This window comes from Benincasa hispida, chromosome 11, assembly GCF_027475165.1.
Source record: "Benincasa hispida cultivar pf3 chromosome 11, pf3_genome.v1.1, whole genome shotgun sequence".
NCBI lineage: Eukaryota > Viridiplantae > Streptophyta > Magnoliopsida > Cucurbitales > Cucurbitaceae > Benincasa > Benincasa hispida.
The window spans coordinates 67,695,228-67,722,944 of record NC_143488.1 but is presented as its reverse complement, the minus strand read 5'-3'; the positions used below and the strand labels follow the sequence as shown (position 1 = coordinate 67,722,944).

The 27,717-nt window shown below is 37.0% G+C and overlaps 1 pseudogene; it reads right to left on the bottom strand.

Moving 5' to 3' along the window:
• Positions 1-280: 280 nt before the first annotated feature.
• The window catches only part of LOC150032826 (uncharacterized), a 70,691-nt pseudogene continuing 43,254 nt past the window's right edge, over positions 281-27,717 (bottom strand).

The following is a 27,717-nucleotide window of genomic DNA, read 5'->3' as shown; positions in this document are numbered from 1 at the left end:
CCTAAGCAACATAATTCTAATAGTCAACTCATATGGAAACTTCCAAAACAATATAAGGAACATAATTTTGTCAACCCAATATGAAAAGTTTCAAAAAATACATTTCCAAAACTTCTATCAATAAAACCATCCATCTACCCACACATGTACCAATCCAAAACTATCCTCTCCCCCTATGCATATTTGAATAATACCAAAAGATATTTACACCTATATGGATATGAAGTAAATCTAGAAATTGATCAGCCAGAACAAACACATCCAAAATGACCAACAATGATCACATGTAGCAACCTAAAAATTCAGCCAACTCTATCCGCACCTAATCTAACTCGATTTTTGAGTACTGTTTCCTTGTATCAATCTATAAACATAAAAGCCAAATATTATAATGGATTCTATTTTTCTCTATGCTATTTGAAATGTCGAAAAACAATAGCATACCAAATCTGAGATGACAATGCTTCTTTTGATCACAATATCCCTCATATACCTCATGACGTAGTATCCACATTCGGTGCTCCCAACTTGTAGAGGACACTACAGAGAAAAAACCAGTAAATAAGATTGAAGTAATCCTTATGCACCAGATGTCTACTTAATATGATGAATAAGTAGTCGTTGTTAATTTATACTTATCTTTACTGTTCTCCATAAGGTTTGCTTCTGGCTTTTTTTAATATTCTTTTGAGATTGAATATCGCAATTGCCTTATTTCTCAAGAAATAACCACAAATTATTCTAAAATAGAGTACACTTTAAAACGAACACTACAAATGAAAAAGGTTAACTTACGTGTCAGTTATATATCGTATATCTACCCATGATGTTGTCCTTATGGAGTCTAGGTGGTAGTACACAGTATCACCGTATGCATTTATAGCAAGTAGTGCCCAATGACCAATAGTTAATAAAATATAATTAGTATTTTTTATTGCTAATGGAAATTAATAAAAACAAAACGTGTTCTAACTTACCCAGGACTAAAAGAAGTAAGAACTAATTGGTTTGCTTCTGAGACCATCAATCTACTATATAGGTTTCGAGTTTTAACTTCTTGAGAGTTATGTCCAGTGGAAATGAGAGATGAATACAAAAGTATATTGTGAACTTTCCTTTGAATCAATAAAGGATGGGTGCAAGTACCTACAAAAAATTTATAACATAAATATAGAAGACCAAAATTGGAAAAAAATGTCAGAGCTGAAGTCTACAAAAGTAATGACATTACTTATGCCATGTAAGTCACCAAAGTCATTGTCTTGACCTCATCCATGTTACAAAAGTTTATTATATCCTCTCGTAGGACACAACTCTTTTTTAGTATATTTTTTGCACCCTTCGAATAATGGGTTTTCAGCATCATTAAGCAACTTCTCAAATCCATTCGGATCTCTTGAATATTCCTCGTAAGCAACTTCAACCATTGCTTTTAAACTTCCAACATCAGTCTCTTCATACATATGGGTGTCAAACTTAGAAGATTCTCCACAAAATGATGAGTTAGGAAGTTTTTCCCCATGCCAAAACCAAATTTTATAACTTTCATCAATCCCATTGACATATAAATGATCTCTAATATCCTTGCTACTATGCTTTTCATAATTTCCCTATTTCAAACAAGGATAACGAATATAGGAGCTATTTGTATTAGAAAATTCAAATTTTATGAAGTTTTCCACACCCAATTCATAATCTTTGGATAACCTACTTTTGTGCATCCATGATTGTAAATCTAATAAGAAATGATGATAAACAATGATCAACTTCAAAAAACAAGTTGTGGAAAACAAACAAGTTCCCAATACATATAACTTGTTATTTCTAGCTCTACAACATTCCAACCTCAAGAAAGTAAGACAAATCAGAGAACCTCAAGACAAATTAGAGAACAAAGACAAACACATCTAAAAAAAATTGAACCTAAGGTGTAATCGAACCTCAGAAAATTGAACCTAAGGTGTGCACGTGCTCTAATGTGCTAAACATATATTAATTCCTATAACTAAAAATTGAACCCAAGTTTGGCAAAGCATTACTTAGTTCATAAAACGCTAACAAATTAGGCACATTGACATAACTAACTTTGGCAAGCATTTAATTAAAGAAAAGTGGCAAGTTCTCTAAAATTAAAGCCCTAACTTTGGCAAAGTGGCAATCCCAACTTTGGCAAGTTCTCTAAAATTCAATCTCATTAAAAAATAATATGAAACAAGAGTTTATTATGAGATTCAAGAATATACATGAGAGATTAAACCCTAACTTTGAAAATTCAAGCCTCAAACCAAAAAAATCAAACCCTAACTTTGAAAGTTCATGCCTCAAACCAAGAAAATCAAGCCCTAACTTTGAAACTTCATGCCTCAAATTAAGAAAATCAAGAATTAAACCTAATCTAAACAAAATTAAGCCTAATTTAAACAAGAAATCAAAATTAAGCCTAATCAAACCAAGAAAATCAAAATTTAAACCCAATCTAAGATTAAACCCTAACTTTGAAAGTTCATGCCTCAAATCTACTTACCTCAATGAAGAATCTCTTCAAGATTGATGGAATAAAAAAGATGCATCAAAGAGAAGTGAAAAACCAAGAAGATTTCGAGTGTATGTGCAAAAAATCAACTAAAAGTGTTGCAAAGGATAGATTGAAAATGGATTGCTGTAATTTCTTTTAAATCTGTCTGATAGCGTCAAGATGCTATTAAAAGAGCGTTGTAACGCTGTTTAAGAGGAGCACAATCTTTCTGCCAAAACCCGTAGTTTTGCAACGTTATTGAGAGCGTTGCAACACTGAATGCATGATGCGCGTGCATTTTTCATTTTTCCGTCAAAATACGTAGAGTTGTAACACTACCCTGTATATTCTACAATTTTGAACGTTTTTAAAACGTCAAGAATCCATTAATTGAACTTAACATTTTTAAAACGTCAAGTACTAAAATGCACAACTCCCGCTTTTTAAAATTAATTATTGACGCTTTTTTCTTTAAAATCACCTATTTCTTGACTTTTTTTTTTCATAAAAATGTCAAGTATTTAAAATTGCAAACATCAAGAAATGTAGTTTTTCTTGTAGTGTTGTTTAGTTTTCTGTTACACGATCGTTTAATTCTTTGTTATGTGATTGTTTAGTTTTTTTTTTATGTGATTTGTTTGGTTTTGTTACGCAATCGTTTAGTTATTTATTATGCGATGGTTTAGTTTTTGTTATGCGATCGTTTACTTATTGTGGTAATGTATACATTTGTTATAGATTGCTAAGATGACCATCCCTTCTGAGAGATATTTTCCTGCTACAGTTTGTTGCCAAATCCACAAAATTGCATCGGTTATTAAGAATAAGTTGACAGAAGAGCAGATGAGAATGTATAGGAAAGCAGTCTTTGGTCCATTGTTAGACATAGATCTTGTATTTAATAGGTAACTTTTTCGTCATTTTTTGTTGAGGGAGGTAATAGATACGAATCCAGTTGTTATTGAAGGAATCCAAAGGTCCATAGCGGAATCGGGGATCGTCCCAATTTCATTTTTTCACAGAATTAAAACTTATACAACAAAAATTATGCAATTCAACAAAATAATTACAACATGATTAAAAGAGGAAAAAGAGAAAAGGTTATACCCTTGAAGACAAAAACTTCTTCACGAATCCTCTTTTCCGATCACGATCAAACACACACCAAAAAGCCGTCAGTGAGGACGCCACCACAAATGTTTCCTCTGTATTCTCTTTTGGGTAGAGAATTCTCAAGAGTATGTGGGCTATGAGTTTTGGGAGAGAGGGAATAGATTTTTTTAGAGAGAGGAAAAATCTTAGGAGAATGTATTCTAGGAAAAACTCACACCCTAGAGAACCTGTAAATCTTTAGTCAAGAAGATAAAGATTACCACACATTAACTGACCACATTCCCACATGATTAAGAGCGAAAAGAGGAGGAGGGAGTTACAATTCCCTCTCATATTAATTTAAAAAATTAATATATAAAATTCAAAATAATTTAAAATATTATTTTTAATAAATTATCTAATATATATATTTATATGATAACTCCTTATCATATAATATATATTAAACAATATGTTATATCAAATATAATATATAACTTATAGTTTTTATATTGTATCAAATACAATATAACATATAGTTTGTTTCTCTCTTATTAATGCATGACATTTAATATAAATCACATTTATACTAAATTAATTATATGAATTTCATCCATATAATTAGTATTTGAATCAAATTCAAATATTTAATTTCTTTCAAAATAAACTTTATATTATAATGTATCAAATACATTATATTATTATATCATATATAATTAAGTTAAATTAATTATATAACATATAATTAATTCTCTCAATTAATTTGAACAATTCAAATTAATTCAAAATTAATTCTCATAATCTCTGTTGAGCTATAAAGGGGACTTTATGGACCTGTAGATTGAAGCTCCAATGGTATTTGAATAATTATTTAAAATTCTTTAATTAAATTATTCGACATCTATTAATTTTCGATCGCTCCACTAAATACCGACAGTTGCACTCTTTGCACTACAGATGTATTTTTGTGTCCATTAGATATAACTATTCAACAATGCATTGATCCTTCACAAATTGTTCATAAGTACATCTGGGCCAAAATTACCGTTTTGCCTCTATAGTTAAATCTAACTCCTTAAGTACCACCGATTCCTCTAATGAACAATAAATCATAGTCCAACTATGACCAAACCTCTCTCGGACCAAGAGAGAGTGTAGCGTCACATTGTTCAAGTCTCAGAATCAGCCCTTAAGGGAACAATTTATCTACTTACTCTGATATTAGGGAAATAGTGAATTCTGTCTTGTGTAGCTGTGATCCCAACTCCCCAATCAGAAGACTAACCCATTTGTCATAAGCATCCCAAACATTTCGGTTTGTTGACGAGCTAGGAGTCGGAGCACATTCCTCTGTTAAAACGAACTCTAGATCATCGATCACTAGTATTGTGTTTATATTTGATTTCCATGTTGAGTAGTTATCACCGTTAAATTTATTGAAAGCAAGTAGTTATATAATAGAGTTTGACCTGCTGAAGATATAAACAAATTCTATTAGTGAAAAGCTACTAAATCCAATCAAATTTAGCAAAAGTAATAATGTACCCATATCTCATTATTAATTGTAATGATACTTTAGTGAGTCAGAATAACCACTACCGGAAGACAGTCAATTACTCCTTCACTGAACCAATACACTCTTGACTGAATACTAATACTAGAATAACTCTTATTTCTATAGCATTTAGTTATCACTTTTTGGTCAAGAATTTATTAATATTTAGTAATTCTTGTAAGTGTAACTCTCCATTTTCATATCTTGGAAAACGGTGTCAACAAGCTATTAAAGGGCAGACAATGCTGAAGACGGAACTAAGAAACCTTATCCATTTATGGAGTTTTCGATGTTCCAATCTCAAAGTCACAACCCTCCAAATGGGTGGTCGTGTTAAAACGACATGCAAGCGGAATATAGGAATCTCACGGTGCAACCTAATGAAGGACACCGCAAGATATATGTTGACACATTTCCTTCTCCCACTTACTATGAACTACTTCCCCTATTCACCTTGTTGTTGACCCATGCAAACACTTTTCAAATGGAGTAGTCACGGTAAAAGAGACACGAAGTCGAGCATGAATCTCATGGTGTGAACTATTAGGGACGTGAGAGATAAAAATAATATATCATATATATTATTAATCTCCCACTGAAGTGTTCTAAACAATTGGGTATACTTTTACTTAGGTATACTCCGGCTAATTAAAACAACCTAAGTCTAGGTGTTTATTTAGGTATAACTTTTATACTAGATTTAACCTATGGTGTCTAAGTGATAAACCATTTATTACCTCATATCGCTCATGCATGCTCATAAAATCAAGTTAACAATACTCAAGAACCAGCTAAATCCACAGGTAGAAGGTGTTCCTTAAACCATTAACTTAAATACCTCTAGCATTAGACAGGATTAGCCCGGGTAAGTTTGTAACCAAAGTTTTACAAGATAACGACCTATTTTAACTATTTAAAACAAGTTGTTATTTATCAACACTAGGTGAACATGCATTTATCTTTGTTATAGATTTTAAATGTATAATTTATTTTATAACAATTATAACTTAAATAAATCTATAACATACATCAGCATTCTATAAATTAATATAACACTTTATACTAAATCTCATGAAACCCTAAATATGCATACTATACACCATAACATTTATAACATACTTCCAATGCATGCAACATACTTTCCTAATCTACATGACATACTTGATGCCATACAAAATTTATTTAATTAAGACATACATTCACAATGCATAATTAATTAAACACACACCGAAATGGACTAGTTTTGGCATCCTAATCAAGCAAACACTTAAATTATTACAATAATAATCCACAAACTGCTCGAACCGCCCCCGAGCCTTTTGAACCAGCACAAACCAACTAAATAATGCATGAATTGGACTTCAAGGCAGAAATGGGTTGAATTAGACTGCTAGGGCTTAAAACCGGTTGAACGGAACTGGAAATGGTGGAACTAGTTCAGTTGGACCAGATCCTTGTGTACGCGCGCTTCTGAATTGGATAAAGAATAGCGTCGCGACACCCTCGCAATTCTAGAAAAAAAATGAAGAAAAGTGTCGCGACGCTGTTGAAGAGTGCCAAGGCGCCTCTTGACAGAAGCAAAAACCACTTTCATTTTCCTACTACGCATGCTCCAAAGCTTTTCCAATTCAGCCTAATTTCAACTTTAATGACTTTAGCAAATTTACAAACCATTTTTCACACATTAAGGCCACTAAATAAGGAGCCAATTACAACAATTGAAACATAAATGAAGGTAAATCTAAATGCCAAAGCTGTGATATATCCATTTCAGCAACCATTGCATTCATCTCATGAAAAACACCCATCAAGTTAAAATTAACGTAAATTGAGTACTTAAATCATGCTCTAATACCAATTGTTAGTGTTAACAATTAATATGCGAAAATAATTAGGATCCTAAGCACCCTAATTCCATTAATTTTAAGATTAAAGCATGCATGTTCATAATTTAGCAATTAGGGTTTAGTGAACACAACCTTTGAAGAACTCAAAAATCTAGCAATCCTTAGCTCGATTCTGATCACGAACAGTTCGTAGACCACTACTATAGTCTTTCCTCTATTCTCTAGCCCTGGAGAAGATTGTGAGACCCAAATTGAGAAGAGATTTTGAGGGGAATTTGAAAAATCGGAGAGATTTCAGTAGAAAAATAGAAAAAACAATTCTTTCTTAAAATTCAATCTCGCATGAAGTTTTTTTAGCTGATTAATCTTCTATTTTTATAGAATAACATCATGCAATCCAATTGTATATAAGATTGATACCAAATACATGCATGCATAAGTGGAAGGATGAGGTGTTTTATTTAGTGATAGAAGTAGGAAAAATCCACTTACTTAATTTTCATTTTAATTAGAATTTTCAAAAAATTCACATTTTAAAATGAAAATTAATTTTATATTTGAATTTCAAAAATTAAAATTAAAATTAATTCAAAATAATTATGAATAATTAATTAAACTTAATTTAATATCAAAATATTAAATTAATAAAACATCAATTCCAAACATGAACCCCTATTAATGTATTTTATATTTAAATCATATTTAAATATTCACAATTCTCCAATTTGTTTAATTTCATAATTAAACGTTTAGTTATTTCGTATATAATTAATAATTTCCTAAACCGAATTTGAACATTTCAAATTCTATCATTATACTGTTCCAAGATTTAGTCTGATATGAGCTAGCTGGGGGACCTAATGAACCTATAGATCACGAGCTCCAACGATCTGAGATTAACCGACTAAACTCATTAACCCAATTAATAAACATTTGCTAACTGCCGAGACACTCCAATAAAGCCCAGTGGCTACACTTTCCTCACAGTAGATATATTTCTATCTACTTGATTTAACCATGATTAGTAAGTTGACCCTTCACAGGTAGTTCGTAATTACAATTGGGTCAAAATTATCGTTTTACCCTTGTAATTACATCGTGCTCTCTAAGTTTTCATTGATCTGTTGGGGTTGATGCCCTAAATCTCATGGGTCCAGTAGTTTTTATTTGTAATGTACAAACTTTTTATTTATTTAATACAACATGAGATGTTTTATTCGACATTTAGTAACATTAACCCCAAACCAATAAACTAACATCGAAGGTTATCTTTTGTGGTTTAAACATGTATGTAGAGACATATATGTGGATCAAGATTAAGTGATAACCTAAATGGTCTATAGTAAATGGATAAGGTTGGGTACCTTATCCTAGTGACACTACGAATACGACCTGTTTTGTAGATGTTACAATTGTTGTAAAGTGCTACAAATGATCTGATCCTGATAGTTCATGTAGAGACATGTGAGTGTGGGTATTCTATATGAAAAAGTTTTTATAAGACCGAACCACGTGACTAGTCTCATTATATAACACTGTCAATAATAGATACTTATATCTCACTAGGATGATCATAGGTGACATGACCTGAATCCTAAGTGGTTTGTGAATTCTCGCCTATGAAGGCAGTCCTTTGATTTGTATGGGTGAGAGTGGCCAGATCTTCGACTCAATAAGCCTACCATTTTAGGGATTCGTTTGATTGGGGAGCTGGGAACACAGCTAAACAAGACAGAATTCACTCATTCCTTAATGTCAGGGTAAGTAGATAAATTGCTCCCTCAATGACTGATTCTGGGGCTTGTACAATGTGATGCCACACCCTCTCTTGGCCCGGGAGGGGTTTGGTCATAGTTGGACTATGACTTATTGTTTATTAAAGGGATAAGTGGTACTTAAGGAATTGGATGTAACTATAGGGGTAAAACGGTAATTTTGATCCAGTTGTATTTACGAGCAATTTGTGAAGGATCATCGCACTGTTGATTGGTTATTTTTAATAGATTTCTGTGTCTATTTTTAATAGATCATCGCACTACAACCAATCAATTATTCAGTAGTGCGAAGAGTGCAATTGTCAGTTTTTAATAGAGTGAGCGACCTTTAATGGATGTTGAATAACTTAATTAAAGGAATTTAATCAATTATTCAAGTACCATTGTAGCTTCAATCTATAAGTTCATAAGGTCCCCTCTGTAGTTCAACGTGGATTATTGAGAATTAATCTTAGATTAATTTGAATTATTAGAATCAATTGAAGGAATTAATTATACATGATATAATTAATTTAAGTTAATTATATGTGATATAATTAATTTAAGTTAATTATGTGTGATATAAGTTAATTTTGGAGACTTGTTTAGTGGAGAATAACGATTCAACCTTGATAATAGATTCAGGCGTCACTAACCATGTTTGTTCTTCATTTTAGCGAATTAGTTCCTGGCGGCAACTAGAGGCTGGGGAGATGAAGATGCGTGTTGAAATTGGACACGTCGTCTCAGCTGTGGCAGTGGGAGAACTCCAACTTACTTTATATAATAGATATATTTTATTAAAAAATGTATTATTGTTCTTGATCTAAAGAGAAACTTAATTTCTGTAAATTGTTTGATTGAAGAAAAATATTCTGTACATTTTTCTATGAATAAAGCGTTTATTTATAAGAATGGTATAGAACTTTGTTCTGCTAAGCTGGAAGATAATTTTTATGTACTAAGACTGTTAGCAACTAAAGCCTTCCTAAATACTGAACTATTTAAAACTGCGGTAACTCAGAATAAAAGACTTAAAATTTCTCCTAAGGAAAATATCTATCTTTGGCATCTAAGATTAGGACACATAAATCTCAATAGGATTGAGAGACTGGTCAAGAATGGACTTCTAAGTGAGTTAGAAGAAAATTCTTTACCTGTGTGTGAGACATGCCTTGAAGGCAAAATGACTAAAAGATCTTTTACTGAAAAATGTCACAGGGCCAAAGAACCCTTAGAACTTGTACATTCATATCTTTATGGTTTGATGAATGTTAAGGAAAAAGGAGGATTTGAATATTCATCACTTTCACTGATGATTGTTCTAGGTATGGGTATGTTTATTTAATGTAACATAAGTTTGAAATCCTTGAAAAGCTTAAGGAGTATAAGGCTGAAATTGAAAATGCATTAAATAAAACCATTAAAACATTTTGATCTGATCGGGGTGGAAAGTATATGGATCTAAAATTCCAAGACTATTTGATAGAACATGGAATTGTGTCTCAACTCTCGTCACTTGGTACACCTCAGCAGAATGGTGTATTATAAAGGAGAAATCGAACCCTGTTGGACATGGTTTGGTCTATGATGAGTTATGTTTCCCTACTGAACTCATTTTGAGGTTATGCAGTACAGACTGCAGCTTACATTTTGAATTATGTTCAGTCCAAAAGTGTTACTGGAACACCTTTGGAATTATGGAATGGTTGTAAAGGTAGCTTATGACATTTCAGGACCTGAGGTTACCCAACATATGTGCTTGAGGAAAATCCTAATAAATTGGAACATCGTTCAAAATTGTGCCTATTTGTAGGTTACCCTAAAGACTAAGGTGTTTATGTCAACAAACACTACCTTTTTAGAAGAAAACCACATAAGGGAGCATAAACCCTGCAGTAAGATTGTGTTGAGTGAACTTTCCAATGAAAGTACTGAACCTTCAACAAGAGTTGTTGAAGAACCCAATACCTCAGCAAGATCTATTTAAGTTGGATCATCTAGTAGGTCAAATCCACCTCAAGTGTTGAGGAAACCTCAATGTAGTGGGAGGGTTGTGAATCCACCTGTTCGTTATATAGGTTTAATAGAAACCCTAGCTATCGTAGCTGAAGGAGATGTTGAGGGCTCATTTTCTAACAAGAAGGCAATGAAGGATGTTAACAAAGATATGTGGATCAAAGCTATGGATCTCGAAATGGAGTCTATGTACTTCAATTCATCTTAGGATCTTATAGATCAACCGATGGGGTTAAACCTATAGGTTGCAAGTGGATCTACAAGAGAAAACGGGGTGCTGATGGGAAGGTGCAAACCTTTAAGAATAGGCTTGTGGCAAAGGGTTATACCCAATTCAAGGGAGTCAACTAAGAGAAGACTTTCTCACCCATTTCCATGTAAAAGTCTATCTAGATCCTCTTGTCCATTGTCTCATATTATGATTATGAGATTTGGTAAATAGACATCAAGATTTCTTTTCTGATTTGCAATCTTGAGGAGACTATTTATATGGAGCAGCCTGAGGGATTCATAACCCAAGGTTAAGAGCGAAAGGTTTGCAAGCTTAATTAGTCCATTTATGGATTGAAACAAGCTTTTCAATCTTGAAATATAAGATTTGATACTGCGATCAAATCTTATGATTTTGATCAGAATGTTGACCTGTTTTGTATTTACAAGAGAACCATCAACATTTTAGTAGCTTTTCTAGTGCTGTAGGTAGACAATATCCTACTCATTGGAAATGATATAGGTCTACTGACTGAAATTAAGAATTGGCTAGCGACTCAATTCCAAATGAAATATTTGCGAGAGGCGCAGTTTGTTTTGGGCATTCAGATCTTTAGAGATCGAAAGAACAAAACGCTAGCCTTGTCTCAAGCATCATACACTGACAAGATGCTTGTGAAGTTTTTGATGCAGAACTCCAAGTGTGGTTTACTCCCTTTCAGACATGGAATTATTTTATCTAAGGAAGAGTATCCTAAGACACCTCAAGAAGTTGAGAAAATGAGACTGATCCCTTCTGCATCGACTGTTGGTAGCCTGATGTATGCGATGTTATGTACTAGACTTGACATCTGCTATACAATAGGGATACTGAGTAGATATCAGTCTAATCTAGGATTTGATCACTGGACTGCCATTAAGAAAATCCTCAAGTATCTACCGAGAATGAAGAACTACATACACGTGTATGGTTCTAAGGATCTGATCCTTACAGGATACACGGACTCTGATTTCCAGACTGATAAGGATTCTAGGAAATTTACATTGGGATCAGTGTTCACTCTTAACGAAGGGGCAGTAGTCTGAAGGAGCACCAAGCAGAGGTGCATTGCTGACTCCACTATGGAGGCTGAGTATGAGCAGCTTGTGAAACTGCTAAGGAAGCTGTATGGCTCAGGAAATTCCCAACTGACTGGAAGTGGTTTCAGACATGTTAAAGCTTATCACCCTTTATTGTGAAAATAGTAATGTTATGGCTCATTCCCGAGAGTCTAGGAGTCACAAGTGTGGGAAGCACATAGAGTAAAAGTATCATCTCATCTGAGAAATTGTGCATCAAGGAGACGTGATTGTCACGCAAATAACTTCGAAACACAACCTTGCTGATCCATTTATAAAGGCCCTCAAGACTAAGGTATTTGAGGGTCACCTATAGAGTATGGGTCTATGGGACTTGCCACATTTAGTCTAGGGCAAGTGAACGATTTTGTACTGGGCACGTATTATGCCATAGTTTATTGTTTTGTGTACTTTTATATTAGTTTGACTTTTATATTGTACACCCCACTAGCTTTAGAACAAGTGGGAGATTGTTGGGGTTGATGCCCTAAATCTCGTGAGTTTTGTAGTTTGTATTTGTAATTTACAAACTTTTTATTTATTTAACAAAATATGAGATGTTTTATTCGACATTTAGTAGCATTAACCTACAAACCAATAAACTAACATCCAAGGTTATCCTATGTAGCTTAAACATGTATATTGAAACTGAAGGAACTCTTATCAAAGAGTACCTATAAGTGGAAGCAAGATCGTTCCAAACTCATTGTGACAGAATTACTGCATTCACAATCTAACAGACTAGTTATGCATTAACAATAAATTATAGACATGCTTTGAAACTTAACGAAAAAGAGAACGAAATACATACTAGTTGAAAAAGCCTTATTCTCCTCAAATCTCGTTCTCGTCCAAGGACTGCTCCTCTCACTCTCTCTAAGAATGTCCAAGCAATCATCCACCAAATCATCTACCCACGAACAACCTCCTCATGAGCACGGCAGCAGGGAAGACACCGCCACTTGGAACCCTCGGTATTCTCGGTGTGAGAATCTAGGAGATGTGGGCTCTGTTGGATTTGGCAGAGGGAAGAAGGAAAGCACAATTGTAAACCATGAACAAGCAAGTGGGAGAAGTCGGGGGTCTATCATATAGAAAATGCTTGATCGTTAAGTAGAGGTACACGATCGTTTAATAAAAGGGTTGTGATCGTATAGATGATCGTTTTATTAACACGCTCGGGTGCACGATCGTTTAGAAAGAGCTAGACGATCGTTTAGCAAATCCTATGCGATCGTTTACTAAACCGTGCGCGTGTATACGATCGTTTAGAAATGTTGAGCTATCGTGTAGGCTCTCAGTTTGCTATGCGATAGGCAGTATACACCACTCGTGAGTGAAAGCCTGATCTCTTTTACAAAATGAAAACAATTTTCATTTTATCCTTCAGTTACAAAAGCTGAATGCAACCTTCCACTATCATTCGATTATGGAGAAAAAGCCGGGCAACAATTATCCTATAATTGTCAAATTAAATAATAAATATAATCATATTATATTCATTAACATATGGTTTAATATTACATCAAATGCAACATACGAACCATAGTCTTTTATCCTCCACTAGATATAAATCATATTTATATCCATTTCCTCCAACTGTTGTATCTCATACATCATGTCAAATATATCATATATAATTGACCAGTTCAATAATATCATATATAATCGAACTCCCTCTTGTCAATTTAAACACTTCAAACTGACCTAAAAACTAATTCTCAACTTGAATCTATTGAGCTACCAAGGGGATCTTATGGACCTGTGGCTCGAAGCTCCAACGATACGTGAATAGCTGACTAAACTCTTTAGCTACAAGATCCACCATCCGTTAACTGTCATCCATTTCACTAAAGACCGATCAGCTGCACTCTTCTCACCACAAATATATTTATTTGTCCATCGGCTATAACCAATCAACAGTACGATAACCCTTCACAGATGCTTGTAAATACAGTTGCGTCAATTTATCGTTTTGCCCCTATAGTTACATCTAACTCTTTAAGTACCACTGATCCCTCTAATGAACAATACAACACAGTCCTACTATATGTAGAAACCTACTGAGCCATGAGAAGATGTGTAGCGCCACATCGTTTCAGTCCCGGAATCAATCCTTAAGGGAGAAATCTATCTACATACCCCTGCTTCGGGGAAGGAGTGAATTCCATCTTGTGTAGCTAAGTTCCCAGCTCCCAAATTTGATGAATCCCCAAAGTGGTAGGTTTGAGTCGGCAATCTGGCCACTCGCACCTATGCAAATCAAAGGATCGCCCTCAAAGGTAGGAGTTCCCAACTCACTCAAGATTGAGGCCATGTTACCTATGGTCATTCTAGTGAAGTTAAGTCTTTGTCATGAACGACGTTATATAACGAGACTATAACACTTTGTGGTTTGGTCTTATACAAACTCCTTTGTATAGGATGCCCCCGCTCGCATGTCTCCACATGAATGATCAGGATCAGACCATTTGTAACAAGTCACAACACTTGTAACTATTCTACAAAGCGGGCCACATCCGTAGCGTTACCAGGATAAGGTTTCCCTTCTATACCCATATACTACAGACCATTTTGGTTATCACTTAAGGCATGATCCACCTGTATGTCTCCACATACATGATTAAGTTACAAATAACAACCAGAGATCTTCGTTTATTGGTTTATGGTAAAGTAGTTAAAACATCCAATGTTCATAGACAAAAGTGAAGAAAATATCATATATTATACATCACAAGCGTTTGTTCAAAACTGTGTTTACAAACTATAGAACCCAACGAGAGTTTAGGGCATCATCCTCAACAATCTCCCATTTTTCCTAAAGCGAGTGGGGTGTACATACAACTAGTACAAAATAATAAACTAGGGCATTAAGGCTGAATACAAAATATCTCCCATTTGTCCTAAAGCGAGTGGGGTGTACATACAACTAGTACAAAATAATAAACTAGAGCATTAAGGCTCAATACAAAATATCTCCCACTTGCCCTAGTCCAGCCGCGGGCGGTCCCAAAGACCCATGCTTTGAAGGTGACCCTAAAAAACTTTAGTTGTGAGAGCCTTCATAAACGGGTCAGCAACGCTGTGCTCCAAAGCGATCTTCGTGACTATTACGTCCCCTTGATGCACTATCTCGTGGATGAGATGATACTTTCGCTCTATATGTTTGTCGCGTTTGTGATTCCTAGGCTCCCTGGAGTTCGCCACAACACCACTATTGTCACAATAGAGGGTGATGGGCCTAGACATGTCTGAACAACTTCCAGATATGTCAGGAACTTCCTTAGCCAAACGGCCTCCTTAGCAGCTTCACAAGCCGCTACGTACTCGACCTCCATCGTGGAGTCGACGATGCACCCCTGTTTAGTGCTTCGCCACACTACTGCTTCTCCGTTAAGAGTAAAAACTGATCCTAAAGTGGAATTCCTAGAGTCCTTATTAGTTCGAAAGTTAGAATTCATGTATCCAGTAAGAATCAAATCTCTAGTTCTATACACGAGCATGTAGTCCCTCGTTCTCCGAAGATACTTGAGGATGTTCCTAACTACGGTTTAGTGCACCTGGCCTGGTTAGATTGATACCTACTGACTATTCCCACAGCAAAGCAGATGTCTGGTCTAGTATAGAGCATCACATATATCAAACTGCCAACGACAGATGCATATGGAACCTGTCTCATCTCCTCAACCTCTTAAGGCGTCTTAGGACACATTTCCTTAGACAAAGTAACTCCATGCCTGAATGGCAATAGGCCCCTTTTGGTGTTCTAATTTGAGTACTTCAACAACATCTTGTCAATGTACGATGCCTGAGATAGGGCTAGCACTTTGATCTTACAATTTCAAAATATCTGTATACCAAGAAAAAATTGAGCCTCTCCCAAATATTTCATTTGGAATTGGGTCGCTAGCCAGTTCTTAACTACAACCAGTAATCCTACATCATTCCCAATGAGTAGGATATTGTCTACATACAACACTAGGAAAACTACTGATTTGTTGATGATTTTCTTGTATACACAAGGTTTATTAACGTTTTGGACAAAGTCGTACGATTTGATTGCATTATCAAATCGAATGTTCCAACATTAAGACGCCTATTCAGCCCATAAATGGACCGATTCAGCCTACAAAATTTTTTCTCTTGACCTTGGGCAATGAATCCCTAGGGCTACACCATATAAATGGTCTCCTTAAGATTGCCATTTAGAAAGGCAGTCTTGACGTCCATTTGCCAAATCTCATAATCATAATAAGCAGCAGTGGACAGAAGGATGCGGATCAACTAAACATGGCAACAGGCGAGAAAGTCTCCTCATAGTCGACTCCCTCCATTTGGGTATAACCCTTTGCCACAAGTCAAGCCTTGAAGGTTTGCACCTTCCCATCAGTATCCCATTTCCTCTTATAGATTCATTTACAACCTATAGGTCGTACCCCATCAGGCTGATCTACAAGATCCCATACTGAGTTGAAGTACATTGACTCCATCTCGAGATCCATGGCTTTGACCCATTCATCTCAGTCAACATCATCCATTGCCTTCTGATAAGACAATGGATCCTCAACATCGCCATCGACTACCATAGCCAGGATTTCTATGAAACCTAGATAGCAAATGAGTGGGTTCGCAACCCTCCCATTGCATCAAGGTTCACTCAACTCTTGAGGTGGAAATGACCTACCAGATGAATTATCATCAACAACTCTTGCTGATGAAACAAGTCCTTCAACAACTCTTGTTGAAGTTTCAATAGTTTCATTGGAAGCTCACATAACATGATCTTACTATGTGGACTGTGCTCCCTAATATGATCATCCACTAGGAAGGTAGCATTCGTGGAAATAAACACTCTATTTTTCGTCGGAGCATAAAAGTAACCCCCTAGTGTACCTTTGGGGTAGCCTACAAAGAGGCACAACCTTGACCGTGGTTCCAATTTCTTTGGATTAGCCTCAAGCACATGTGCTGGCAACCCCATATGTGGAAGTGACATAAACTAGCTTTACGCTCGTTCCACAACTCCAGAGGTGTTCTTGCAACCCTCTTGGAAGGAACACAGTTAAGTATATACAATGTAGTATCCACTGCAAAACCCCAAAATGAGTCCGGTAAGGAAGTGTAACTCATCATCGACCGAACCATGTCCAACAAGGTTCTATTTCTCCTCTTTGTTACACCATTCTACTGAGGTGTACCGGGCGCTGAGAGTTGGAAAACGATTCCATGTTCTATCAAATAGTCCTGGAACCCTGAATCCAAAAACTTTCAATTTTGATCATCTTAATCAATCCGTCTATCCAAAGCATTTTCAACTTTAGCCTTGAACTCTCTGAACTTTTCAAAGGATTCAGACTTCCGTTGCATCAAATAAATATACCCATTGATAACGGGCAGAAATTCACGTTATTATAGTGCTAAGTTATTAAACAATGCAGGTTTGCGTTGATAAAAATATATAAAATTGCGTCCAAAAAGCATTAAGTTCACAATATTGTGGTCACATGCGTCCATTGCATTAAAACAGTTAACTTATGTATTTTTGTGCAGAATATGTGTTGACGCAAGGTGGAAAATGCGATCTAAAGAAATCAACGGCCGAGCGCATCAAAAGATTGCGTTAACGCAAGGTCATGCGGTCATTTGCGCTCGCAAATATTTACTCAAGAAGGTTGTCGCATAGAGCCGGCGCAACTTGGTGGGCGCATTTGGGTGAAAAGCACAATAAATCACGATGGGACAGAAAGCTGATGACGATCGAGTCCGAATTAAGTTGAGAAGCCGTTATTGATCTACTGTAGCAAGTACACTCAACTTTTCGGTGACAAATATTCGGCGCATCAAATAGAGAATTAATGCCATCCTATCAATGCAATCATAAGAGAGAAGAAGCCTTTCACCTCAAAGCTCTATAAATACCAGAGGTCATCTTCAGTGAAGGAGTTAGACAGTTAGATAATCTTTCTCTTTAGATAGAAGTAGCTTTGTTCTTAGTTTTTCTTTTATTTAGAAGGAGGAAGCGAGGGAAATGAGATTGTACCGAGAGATTGTTCCGGTGAACTTGAAAGAGTGTCAGAAGCGTCGAGATCAGAGAGAGGGCCAACTTCTGCGGAAGCAGGAATATCTTTTGAGCAGAATATAGTTAACAATGTAAAAGCCTTGGAAAGCAAGGGATTGCTACCAGGCTCTCTATCTTTATTTTCCATTGTCATTTTGTACTCTGAACTTATCTTTAGAAATGGAATTTACTTCTTTATATCAGTTCACTCTCTATTTATTATGCATGAGTAGCTAAATCTGTCGAATTGGTTGAGAAGCACTAAGCTAGCATAACTGGGGATCTTCATTCTATACTATTATTTTGTATTATGTATGCGTCATTCGTCCATTAGAGATACTCGGGAGGTAGTCTAAGGATAGAATCTAGGCTTGGAAAGGTCAAGTTAGAATCTAGGCTCGGGAGAGTCAAATTAGAAACGCATAATCAAAAGATAAGAGCTTAGGAATAAGCAATGTTTGCTATTAACACATCGCATCCATCCTAGAGATAGGTTATGATTGTATGCGGTCACCTTGTCTTTGTGTGCATCTTACATCATCGTATAGGCAAGAAGTAGAGACTTAGGAATAAGCTCTATGGACATTATCGCATTCATCGCATGCGTCCTAGAATTAGGAGTTACCGCATTTGCATTGGAAAATTATTTGATGTCGCATGAGTGTAGCATGATCGCATAGTTTGAACGCATTCTCGGGAAACACTAGCTAAAGACCTTCTCAACCTGTTCCTCCGCATACTCAATGTATTTGTCGTATAATCAATCTGTTTTCAAATTTGCCACATACATTTTTTTTTACCACAAACAACAACCCAACAACTCTTTGATTTATTGGTTACCGCAAAGTCATCTTAAAAATTGTTACTGCATATTGTTTTCCTTAGTCCCCGAGTTTGACGCTGGACTTACCAGAAACTCAGTAGGATTTATATTTGGGTTATGCTGAGAAAACTTGTTACACAATGCATTTTCCATCACCGCAATTTCTTTCATTATTTCACCGCATAAAATAATGCATCAAGTTTTTGGCACCGTTGTCGGGGACTTTGGCAATTTAGTGTGCTAATGATAATTTTTCTGATTTCTTTTCAGCTTTCAATCTCTGGCGAATTACGACCCAGAGATTGAAAAAACGTTTTGATGAAGATTGAGAGATAGCCGCCAACAACAACCACTAGAGAAAGATAATATGGCAGAACAACCAGGAAATGGAGCACCAAATGAAAACAATCTCATGGCGAATCCAATCCTACTGGCAAATGACCGCAATAGGCCCATACGGGACTATGTGTCACTCAACCTTTATGATTTCTCCCCAGGAATCATGAGGTTTGCTCTTGATGGATCTCGATTCGAAAGAAACCGGTGATGTTGCAAATGATTCAGCCTGCTAGACAGTTTGGAGGAAGGCGTGGCGAAGATCCACACCCCCACCTCTGAAGCTTCATAGAAATCTGCAACACTTTTATGTTCCCAAATATCTCTATCGAAGAAGTTCGACTAACTTTGTTTCTATTTTTGTTGTGTGATCAGGCACGAAAATGGGCATACTCTCTCAAACCGGGGGAGATTACTTCATGGGAACAAGTAGTAAAGAAGTTTATGAAGAAATATTTCCCACCAACTGAGAATGCCAGGGGAAGGAAATTAATAACCAATTTTGAACAGTGGACGAATCGCTCAACGATGCTTAGGCGAGGTTTAAGAGGCTGGTAAGAGACTGCCCGTAAACGGATTACTAGATTGATTACAAATGGAGATTTTTTATCATGGATTAAACCCTGCTTCGCAGACCGCTACTAACGCGGTAGCCGCTGGAGGTCTGCTAGATAAAACATATAATGAGGCCAAGAACATCCTTGATCGCATCTCTAAAAATCACGAAGACTGAAGAGAGAGCGATCAAAGATTGAGAATAAAGGATAATGACAAGAACAATGGTGCTATCGCATCTCTTCAGAGTCAGATGACTGCGATGATGAACTTAAAACAGGGAATCACAATCAATAACCCAACAACATATAATGGACAAGTGAACGCAATCAACCAGACTACCGCAAGATGTGCTACTTGCGGTGAAGGACACGCAATGGAAGAATGCCTACAAAACCCACAGTCAATTTATTTTGTGAAGAATAACTCATTTTCTAACACGCACAACTCTGGGTGGAGAAACCACCCCAACTTTGCATGGAAAAATTAGCAACAAAATTTCCAATCAGTAGCGCAAAAAGAAAGGCCACCCGAATTTTTCCCGCGAAGCAACGATCAGACGAGTAATCAAGCTAGTAGTTCGCAAGCGTCACAATCTTCCTCTTTGGAAAGTTTGTTGAAGCAATATATCGAGAAGAACGAAACTGTGCTTCAAAACCAAGCCACGTCTATCCACAACCTGAAATATAGATAGGCCAGATTGTAGGCGAACTCAAGAACAGATTGCAAGGGGCCCTGCCGAGTTCAACAGAACTTCCATGCAACCCAGGGGGTATGGGTAAAGAGCAGTGTCAAGTGGTGACATTGCGAGTGGAAAGACTGTGGTAGGGGAGAAGAAGGAGCCTAGCTAGACTGCTTCAATTGCGCTGGAACCAGAGATTGCGGTGACTAAAAAAGAAGCAGGAGAAAAAGAGGCGATAGAGCTAGAGATTGCGTCCACCTTAGAGCCAAAAGAACAGGGGACCATGAGAGTACAGTTGCCACCTTTACCACAAAGACTCAGAAAGAAAAAAAATGATGAGGTACAGTACCAATGCTTCTTGAATATGTTAAAACAATTGCATATTAATATTTCGTTCACTGAAGCAATTGAGAAGATGCCTGCATATGTGAAGTTTCTAAAGGATTTGGTGATAAAGAAGAGAGGCACTGATAAGTTCGCCACAGTGGCTTTGACGCAGAGCTCAAAATCTATAATCCCACCAACTATGCGTGATCCTGGGAGTTTTACTATACCTTGCTCCATTGGAGGATTGTACATCGGGCAAGCACTATGCGATCTTGGAGCCAACATTAACTTAATGCCTCTGTCAATTTTCAAGCAGCTAAATGTGGGGCAAGTTGCGCCCACAACAGTGACTCTCCAATTAGTCGATAGATCTCTGGTGAATCCAGAGGGGAAGGTGAAGGACGTGCTGGTTACAATCGACAAGTTTATATTACCAGCCGACTTCATCGTCTTGGACTACGAAGCCGACAAGAATGTACCCATCATCCTGGGGCGACCATTTTTATCAACCGGTCGTGCCCAGATTGATGTGCACAAAGGAGAGATCACCTTGAGCATGCTCAAGTTTGACATTATCCATGCCATGAAGTATCATGACGAAGAAGACCTTAATGAATCCGACAATGAACAGAGTTTGAATGAAGAAGAGAAGCCTGAAGATGAAAACGAAGATGAGGATGTGATCGCATCCATTGTTGCATGCGATCACAGAAAAAACAAACAAGGAAGATGAGATGATCGCAACCCAAGAAGTTGAGCCAACAGTGAATGAAGAAAGAAAAACAATGCAACCGTCCTTAAAACAACCACCTGAAGTATGCGTTTCTGGGGCCGAATGAGAAGCTACTGGTAATCATTTCCTTCACATTTAATGAAAACCAAGAGAATGCGCTGCTGAGCATTATGAGAAAATATGTAAAAGCAATTGGCTGGACGTTCGCAGACATTCAAGGAATTAGCCCTGTATACTGTATGCATAGAATTCATCTCGAAGAAAACCACAAAGAATCGATCGAACATCAGCGCAAACTCAACCCTACGATGAAGGAGGTTGTAAAGAAGGAGATAATCAAGTGGTTAGACGCGGGCATCATCTATCTGATAGCAGACAGCACGTGGGTCAGCCCCGTGCAGTGCGTGCCAAAGAAAGGTAGGATGGCGGTAGTCCCTAATGCAAATATTGAGCTGATACCGCAAATGACCGTCACCGGGTGGCGGATTTACATGGACTATCACAAACTGAATGTGACAACAAAGAAAGATAATTTCCCTTTACCTTTTATTGACCAAATGCTTGATCGTCTAGCTGGAAATGACTTTTACTGCTTTTTGGATGGGTATGCTGGTTATAATTAGATCATGATTGCTCTCGAAGATCAAGAAAAGACCACATTCACATGACCATATGGAACAATTGCTTTTCACCGCATGCCGTTCGACCTCTGCAATGCGCCGAGCACTTTCCAAAGGTGTATGATGGCCATGTTTTCAGAATATCTCGAAGACTCTGTAGAAATATTAATGGACGACTTCTCTGAATATGGGCACATATACAAAATCTGTCTTGACAACTTGGAGAAGATATTAAAAAGATGTGAGGAGACGAACCTCGTGCTTAATTGGGAGAAATGCCATTTTATAGTGAAGGGGGGCATTGTGCTGGGGCATAAGGTATCTAGGGACGGGTTGGACAAGGCAAAAATTGAAGCAATTAAAAAGCTCCCACCCCCAACAAGTGTAAAGGCTGTCAGGAGCTTCTTGGGACATGCCGGATTTTATAGACGTTTTGTGAAGGACTTTTTAAAGATAACACGACCGCTGAGTGCGTTGATAGAGGCCGATAGAAAATTTGATTTTGATGACAATTGCCTCATTCATGATTTTGAAGAACTCATTGATGAACGTGCTCGTATTGATGGCACCAGATTGGACACTTCCTTTTGAGTTAATGTGGGACGCGAGCGGGTATGCGATGGGAGCAGTGCTGGTGCAGAAAAGAAAAATAATACTATATCCCATCACATATGCCAGTACGACTTTAAACCCTGCTCAAACTAACTACACCACCACAGAAAAAGAGTTGCTTGCGGTAATATTTGCGTTGGAGAAATTTAGAGCATATTTGCTTGGAACAAAAGTACTCATTCATACTGACCCCTCGGCGATAAAATATCTGATGAAAAAGTAGGACGCGAAGCTGAGATTGATTAGATGGGTTCTCCTCCTCCAGAAATTCGATATGGAAATAATTGATCGCAAGGGGACGGAGAATCAAGTTGCGGATCATTTATCCAGATTGGAAAATCCAGAGGTTGACCGCAATCAGTCAGAGGTGAGCGCAACGTTCCCAGGCGAGCAACTATTTCATATTGAAGAATTCCCATGGTATGCAGACGTGGTAAATTATCTGGTTTGCGAGTAATTTCCCGAAGATTATACTGACCACCAAAAGAGACGGCTCAGGCATGAATGCAAATATTATTATTGGGATGAGCCAAATCTGTATAAGAGGGGGTCAGACCAGATTATGCGACTGTGTGTACCGGATGTTGCTCACCAACGCATAATATTGCAATGTCATGATTCACCATATGGCGGGCACTTTGGAGGCCAGAACACAGCAGCGAAAGTATTACAAAGTGGGTACTATTTGCCAACACTATTTAAGGATGCAAGAGACTATGCGATGTAGTGTGACTGGTGCCAACGCATGGGTAACATTTCATGGAAACATGCGATGCCCATGAACATCATTTTAGAACTGGAGTTATTCGACGTCTGGGGCATTGATTTCATGGGACCATTCCCACCTTCGAATGGTCACAAGTATATTCTATTATTCGTCGACTACGTGTCCAAGCGGTAGTCTCCAAATTCCTGAAGAAAAATATTTTCACTCGTTTTGGCACTCCACGTGCCATAATAAGTGACGAAGGCTCCCACTTTATCAATACCTCGTTAAAAATCTGCTGCTCAAATATAATATCCTCCACAAAGTGGCCACTACATACCATCCACAGACGAATGGTAAAGCTGAAGTGTTCAACTGGGAAATTAAGCTGATATTGGAGAAGGTGGTAAAGCCTTTGCGAAAAGACTGGGCAACAAAGCTGGACGATGCGCTGTGGGCATACAGGACTACCTACAAAACACTGATAGGCATGTCTCCATATGCATTGGTGTTTGGTAAAGCATGTCACTTACCACTGGAGCTAGAGCACAAAGCACTGTGGGCGATGAAGAAGCTTAACTTCGACTTAAAAGTAGCAGGGGAAGCAAGAAAACTACAACTGGTCGAGCTTGATGAATAGAGAACGCAAGCTTATGAAAATGCCAAATTTTCCAAAGAACGAGCAAAACGTTGGCATGACAACGGGCTATGCGGCAAAAATCTCCACATCAAACAAAAGGTCTTACTTTTCAATTCACGGTTATAGCTCTTTCCCGATAAATTAAAGTCGCGCTGGTCCGGACCCTTTATTATTAAAGAAATATTCCCACATAGTGTGGTTGAGCTGATTAATGAGGAAGGGACCTGTACATTCAAGGTTAACAGGCAAAGAGTCAAGGCATATTGTGGGGGTGATTTTCATCGAGAAAAGACCTCTGTAGACCTAAGAAACCCAAAATGAGGGAAAATCGAGTGGCTCCTGTGCTGGCATGCGACAGAAAATCATTTGGGGCACAAGTCTTCTGGAGTATCCTTTTTCTTACTTATGATTCATGAACTCTCACTACTACGATCTTATTTCAAATATCGTTTATCTGTCTTCATTTTATATCTTTATAAAAAAAAAATTTTAAAAAAGAGAAAATTTTTGTTAACTTCGTTTTTTATTATTTGACCCTCTCGATGTTTTTCTTTGCAAACGATCAAGGTAAGCGATTGCGGAGGTGCTACACGAAGACACAAATACTTAATTTCATCACTGGAATCCAAAGAAAGTAGATCGCCGCAAAGCAGGATGTGTCAACAAATAATGCGGGCGACAGCGCAAATTTGGGGGTTGTATCTTTCCTTGACTTTATTCCAAATTTTGCACTATCGCATCGCATTTTAATTTTGAAAATTTTATCACCGCATCCTCTTTCGTTACCGCAATCATTTAACATCGATCAATTTAGTAAGTCACCACATGATTTCTCTTTGCCAATTATGATTTCAATGATGAAACACATGCTTCTATTTTTTCGTATACACTAGAGTCAACTTAATTTTAAGATAGTTAGCTCATGAAATATTTCTAAAAGTTAGTGGTCTGCTAGTTTTCTTTCAAACTGATCCTTTACGAAACTTCTAAGAACATCGTATGACTTCTTTCAATCTTTTGGTAATTAGGACATTGCTGCATTTTAAATTTGGGGGTGCGGTATTCATTTTCGACCTTGCTATTTTTAGCCTTGCTTAAAAAAAATCATAACGTTGCGATCGAATCCTACTCGTAATTGGATGTTCGCATGACACACATGGGGGCAAGCCAAAACGAAGGTAGGAATCGTGATCAACACATAAATAAATGACTGCAACTTCGTTGCCAAATAGACATGAGTTTAGTCTGAGAAAGAGCGCCTTGCTCGTAGTTGGATGTACACATGACACACATGGAGGCAAGCCAAAACGAAGGTGAGGCACTTGGATTAGCGCAACGTCAAAGAGAAAAAAAAAAATAATGTCTAAAATACGCAAGGATAAAAAAATTATTTAACACCCTAGTGAAAAAGTTTTTTTGAAATAAATCATGCGATGTCCTGGAATCTAGTAAAATCTTTTTGAAAGTTAAACTTGCGGTCCCTAAATTCTAGAAATATTTTAAGAAGAGACTTGGATAGAAATTAAGAAAATTTTAGTGTATAGGATTCAAATAAGGCATCCTTGAGAAATCTAGGAAAAGAGATTGCGGTCGACTTTCTAAAGGAAATCTTTAGCTTATGCTTGAGGACAAGCATTGTTTAAATTTACGGGTGTGATAACGGGCAGATATACACGTTATTACAGTGCTAATTTATTAAACAATGCAGGTTTGCATTGATAAAAATATATAAGATTGCGTCCAAAAAGCATTAAGTCCACAATATTGCGGTTGCAGGCGTCCATCGCATTAAAACAGTTAACTTATGTATTTTTGTGCAGAATATGCGTTGACGCAAGGCAGAAAATGCGATCCAAAGATTATCTTGTATTATGGATGAGTAGCTTAATCTGTCGAATGGGTTGAGAAGCACTTAGCTAGCATAACTGGGGATCTTCATTCTATACGATTATTTTGTATTATGTCTGCGTCATTCGTCCATTAGAGATACTCAGGAGGTAGTCTAAGGATAGAATCTAGGCTTGGAAAGGTCAAGTTAGAATCTAGGCTCGGGAGAGTCAGATTAGAAACGCATAATCAAAAGATAAGAGCTTAGGAATAAGCAATGTTTGCTATTAACGCATCGCATGCATCCTAGAGATAGGTTATGATTGTATACGATCACCTTGTCTTTGTGTGCATCTTACATCATCTTATAGGCGAGAAGTAGAGACTTAGGAATAAGCTCTATGGACATTATCGCATTCATTGCATGCGTCCTAGAATTAAGAGTTACCGCATTTGCATTGGAAAATGATTTGTTGTCGCGTGAGTGTAGCATGATCGCATAGTTTGAACACATTCTCAGGAAACGCTAGCTAAAGACCTTCTCAACCTATTCCTCCACATACTTAGTGTATTTGTCGCATAATCAATCTTTTCTTAAATCCGCCGCATACATTTTTTTACCGCAAACAACAACCCAACAACTCTTTGATTTATTGGTTACCGCAAAGTCATCTTAAAAATTATTACTGCATATTGTTTTCCTCAGTCCCTGAGTTCGACCCTGGATTTACCAAGAAACTCAACAGGATTTATACTTGGGTTCTACTGAGAAAACTTGTTGCACAACACATTTTCCATCAATGCAATTCCTTTCATTATTTCACCACATAAAATAACACATCACCCATACCTTAAGTAATCATAAATAAAAATAATGAAATACTTATAGCCTCCCCTAGCTCGCACATTCATCGAACCACAGAGGTCAGAATACACTAACTCGAGAGGCTCTTTGGCTCAATAACCTTTTCCAGGAAAAGGTCTTTTAGTCATCTTACCCTCAAGGCAAGATTCACACACTGGTAAAGAATTTTCTTCTAACTCACTTAGAAGTCAATTATTCACCAACCTCTCAATCCTATTGAGATTGATGTGCCCTAATCGAAAGTGCCAAACTTGGGTATTTTCTTTTGGAGAAACCCATTGACGTTTATTTTGAGTTACGACAATTTTAAACGTATTTATGTTATGGAGGGAATTCGTTACTAACGACCTTAGCACATACAAGTTATTTTTTAGATCTTAACTCCATCTTTATGAATAAACACTTTATTCACATTAAATTCAAGAGTATATTTACACTGCAACAAGCGCTTTATAGGAATTAAGTTCCTTTTAAGCTCAGGAATGACAAATACATATAAAACAAGAAATTTCTTCTGTAAAGTCAACTGGATTCCTCCCACTGCCACAATTGAGATGACATGCCCAGTGTCTAATCGCATTGTCATCTAACCAGCCTCCAACTGTTGCCAAGATCTAATCCCGTGAAAGAAGAACAAATATGATTAGTGGCGCCCGAGTCAATAATCCAAGCAGAATCATCATTCTCCACTAAACAAGCTTCCAAAACTAATAAATCATATTTACCTTATTTTGACTTAGCCTTGGCCGTCTTCTTCTCCTTAAGCCAGCAAGAATAATTCCTCTTCCAGTGTCCGTCTTGGTTGTAGTGGAAACACTTTCC